At 35.7% G+C, this 5,000-nt stretch overlaps 2 protein-coding genes across 7 annotated transcripts in view; one reads left to right on the forward strand and one right to left on the reverse strand.

The window, feature by feature from the left end:
* mmp23ba (matrix metallopeptidase 23ba) overlaps window positions 1-5,000 on the forward strand; it is a 568,642-nt gene that overhangs the window by 362,877 nt on the left and 200,765 nt on the right. The gene's annotated exons all lie outside the window — the stretch shown is intronic.
* The window catches only part of bsna (bassoon presynaptic cytomatrix protein a), a 56,819-nt gene continuing 56,238 nt past the window's right edge, over window positions 4,420-5,000 (reverse strand). For all 6 annotated transcript variants that reach the window (XM_087265583.1, XM_087265580.1, XM_087265582.1 and 3 more), the window contains one exon: window positions 4,420-5,000. This exon is cut by the window's right edge and continues 1,292 nt beyond it. The gene's annotated coding sequence lies outside the window, so the exon portion shown is untranslated.

Genomic DNA, 5,000 nt, shown 5'->3' on the forward strand with positions numbered 1-5,000 from the left:
GTGAGTGCGTGTGTGTGTGTGTGTGTGTGTGTGTGTGTGTGTGTGTGTGTGTGTGTGTGTTAAAATTACTATACTAATTTACAGTAAATATTAAAATGTTTTTGAACCATACTGAAGTGTACTATAGTGTACATTGTATATGTCTTATGTACTATACAGCTAAATACTTAATACTTAGAGATTACTGTAGTATTAACTATAGATACAGTGTAAGAAATACCTTAATGTACTTTAGCTTTTACTACAGAATCAACTGTACTACAGAAGCAACTGTAGAATCACCACAACAGATCAACTAGATCAACTAGATCAACTAGATCAACTAGTATAGTTGTTGTATTACCATGGCAACTGTAGAATCACCACAACAGTTGTGTTACCGTAGTAACTGTAGAATCACCACAAATCAGATCAATTCTAAAATGACCATAAATCACTATAGTATTGTGCATTTAGTATTTGTGTAATTTTGTAACATGTTGATAGTATAAATAAATATCCTGCTGCTAGCATGAATTAGCATATATTGCTATAGAAAACAGTATATAAATCAGTATGTTTGCTTTCTGGAGCCGCGTATTTCAGTCATAAAGGACATCAGGAGAGTTCTTTTAAAATCCTCTTTTATTTTTTCCTGATTGTATTGGAGGGTCATTATTACTTTCATCACACAACATGACGTTACATCAAGCCTACTACAGGAATACACTGAAACAAACACAAAGAGTTCACCATGGATATATGGATATGCGCTCACAACAGTGAATGTAACATTAATTTTTTAATTTCGGACACCTTCAAAACCGTCGTCTGGATATTTTCTTGATTTTTTTTCTCCTAAAACACACTCTTTTGAGTTGAATTTCTCCACCCACGGTAAAATGGAAGCCATATCCTCTTTTTTTATTATTATTATTAACAAAAAAGAGAGAGAGTTTGATCAGCATCGACAGTCACAAGAAGTATAGACCATAGACCAAAAATGTGCCTGGATAATACAATATCACTATTATTTTCTTTACATTTCCAAACATGAGCCGACCACATACACAGTGTGATTTATTGGAATATTCATGTGTTTATTTGGTTTCTGATGTCTTGATGCTCCTTTTCTTTTAGACTTAATTTGCACAAAACGGCTGGTTTTACGCCTTGCGTCGTGTGCAGAAGTATAGTACAATTTACATGTTTTACAGCTATGTTCATGTGGTTTTTCACTGTGAAAATGGTTGCCAGTGCAGCTGAGCAGCGGAGGATCGGGAGTGACGGGAGCTGCTGGAGGTCCATGCACTTTTCAGGCTACTTCACGCACCAATTTAGCCGATTGTTTCCTCTTTTTATTTATACAGACTGACAACTTGTCATGGATTTCGTTCTTCAAACCCAGTAAAAAAGGATCACAATGCATGCATGAGTGAACGATTCAATCAATCAATCAATCGATCCCACTGATAATGGCAGGTGATCTGGTTTCCCTGACATACATCACAGTCAAAAGCCCTAATGGATTAAAACCTAGGGTGTTCGAATGAATGGCTTTCTCAGTATTGTAATAAAGCCCTTATAGCGATGCATATATCTCCCCTTGGTGCATTGATGCTATGCTTTTTTCCTGAGGTGAAAAGGATTGAACAAACACTCACACACAGAAAGACGGAAACAAAGGAAAACTCAATGAATGCTAACAGAGTTCATATTGCAGGCAATACCTCATTTTGTGTGTGTCGTGGTCTGTACATTGCTACTGTACGTTGCATTATAAACGCCTATATAGATATATATATACACAGTCAAGCCCCAAATTATTCATCCACATGACTTAAAGTTGCTTCTACTCAAAGAGCAGGTTTGTTTTTGGGCCGGCAATGACACCGGCTTCTCCCAAAAGATAAGAAGATGATGAACACTTTTATTTACATTGGAGCTGAATTCAGCAGGGGTATGAATAATTTTGACCTTCACTGTGTATATATATATATATATGTGTGTGTGTGTCGTCCCCATATACAATCTAAATCATTTAGTGCTCATCATATAGTGCTGTTTATTGTATATATTATTATTTATTAAAATAAAATTTGCTCAGATTTTAGTCTATATTTTAAACTATTATTTGAAAAAATAAATATATCCGAATACATCTATATTAACAGGCTTCGCATATGTGTCCATTAAGCACACGTCTTTCTGACCACACGGATAATATTGTATATTAAGCTGTCAAACACTCTTAGAAATAAAGGTACAAAGGCTGTCTCTGTTCACGTTTCACTTTTGGACTTTTTATTATACTGCAAACATGTCCTTCAGTCTAGCAATGGACAATATATCTATGTTAAAAGATAAACTTGCTTCTTTTGATATGTTTATATACTTTATATCAAATTAAATAGCTAAATAAACAGGAAAAGACCAGATTAATTAACACTGACTTGCCCTATATATACATACCGGCCCATTTACAGAGATTTATGTAAATAAAGCATTGTTAAATACATTATTATTCATAATAATAATGGCGAAGTATGCTTAGCCATGCCCCTCAATCTGGTAGTTTGCTGTAAGTGAAATATAAGAGGTGGAGCTCCAAAATAAACCCTGCCCCCTACTCGGAATGGGTCAAATATGCTTAGCGACGCCCCTTCAACCGGTAGTTTGCTGTAAGTGAAATATAAAAGGCGAAGCTCCAAAATAAATCCCACCCCCTACTCAGATTGGGTGAAATAAACTTACCGACGCCCCTTCAACAGATAGTTTGCTGTAAGTGAAAAATAAGAGGCAGAGCTCAAAAATAAATCCCGCCCCCTATTCAGAATGGGCGAAATATTCTCAGCCACCCCAATTTAACCAGTAGTTAGCTGTAGGTAAAATATAAGAGACTGAGCTCCGAAATAAACCCCACCCCCTACTCAGATTGGGCGAAATATGCTTAGCGACACCCCGTCAACCTGTTTGCTGTAAGTGAAATGTAAGAGGCGGAGCTCCAAAATAAACCCCGCCCCCTACTTAGATTGGGCGAAATATGCTTAGCGACACCCTTTCAACCTGTTGTTTGCTGTAAGTGAAATGCAAGAGGCGGAGCTCCAAAATAAACCCCGCCCCCTCTCAATAATTATGTGAAAATACGTCACCACAATGAAATAAAAGCCTTCTAGTTTACGTGGCCTTTTAAAAATGTAGTTTTTACCTTTAGTTCACCTGTATTTATTTTAGTACCTTTATTTCTGAGAGCGTACACTAACAGCCAATCAAACACTGCCATATTTCTGCTTTCTTTGTGATAGGCTAGATAATTGTAGTTCAGTACTGCACCGATTAACAGCCCTGCATCATGAAGGATAACCGATCTATAATAGAGAATCATATATATATATATTTAGTATAATACTATATATATAGATCAGTGATGGCGACCCTCGTCTAACATTAATGAAGCAGCAACCGTCAATGAATTATGAAAAATAAAAATTCATGTTATTCGTTATGGCTAATTGGCTCCATTTCAAAATGTGAAACATGCCACAGATATATATCTATATCTATATCTATATATGGGAAACATCATTTCCATTCAGACGGATTATTTACATTACAGATTCTCTCACACAAACGAAATCAGCTCCCTATAAGAACGACTATCTAGTTCCTCTCGGATCCGGTGTTCAATTCAATTCAATTTAATTTAGTGTCAATACTCTGACAACCATTTTTCTCCAGCTGAGAGAATCATTGCATAGAAGGTCTGAAATTAAAAGTCCTCTGACCAAACGTTTATATATTTATTTATTTATTTTTCTGGGTGTTGATCAGTATTTCTTTTTTCTCTGGAATGATAACAAATGTTGATGCACACACACACACACACACACACACACACACACACACACACCCGAAATCATTCACACATACCATTAGAACATATAGCAATATCAATGTTTTTTTTTTGTCGTCGTCGTTGTTTTGAACATGCAATCTCTACTTGCTTAAAAGTTCCCACATTCCTCTAAGCGTATTTCTCCCACTTTTTTTTAAATTTCTCTTAATTAATTATTTCATAAAAAACGCTGAAAACAAATCATGGCTTTGACACCTAATGTGTGTTATTATAATAAGAGACTGGGCATCACTTTGTCAATGACCGTACAGATATATTACAGCTTTACAGACAGATATCACTCTATATCTGACCACTACTGTAAAAACATCAAACAATATTGTGCTCTTTACTGGCTGACCACCGTCCACTATTGCTTTTGATCTGTTTTTGAACCAATAAAACTCAACCAAAAATATATATATATATATAACAAATAAACAAGTTGTAAACATGTGACGGAATAACAATGGATTTGAAACTATAAAAATTAATAAATAATTAAATAATTAAATAAAAAATATAAATAAACGTCCAATTTTTTTGTCTATATACAAACAACGTGAGAGAACAAAAATATAAACTGTGAATATAAAAATATGTTGAACGCTCTACAAACATAGCAAGGCGACAATTGAAGAACAAAACCAAATAATAATAATAATAATAAATATAGCTGCAAGCAGCAATTAAGGGGCCAAGCACTATTGGCCATAAGGTGGCGCTGCTCCAGACGTTTTTGAGTACTTTCAGGGCATGGGGTTGAAGATGCATACCATGTTTTGTAATGATATGTGAATGTGTTGGTAAAATATAGCATTTTTGGCCAAAAATCGAAATGGGCGACGCCCAAAATGGCTGACCTGTGAAAATCAGACATCATTCGACTCGGCATGCTCTGCCGAATGTAATGAGACCAGTTTCATGAGTTTCGGACGAAAGGTTAAGACGTTATAAGCCAAAAAGCAAGTTTTTAGTATCTCCGGACCACTAGGGGGCAGTGCGCCGAAACTCCGCAATTAACCTTAGACCCTAGTTGTCATAACACACACCAAGTTTGGTGTGAATCGGTGAATGCGTTACAGAGATATCGCCTCAAGTCCATTTTCGCAAGTTCTACGTTAAA

The sequence above is a fragment of the Danio rerio genome, chromosome 8, assembly GCF_052040795.2.
Source record: "Danio rerio strain M-AB ecotype USA chromosome 8, GRCz13ab, whole genome shotgun sequence".
Lineage (NCBI taxonomy): Eukaryota > Metazoa > Chordata > Actinopteri > Cypriniformes > Danionidae > Danio > Danio rerio.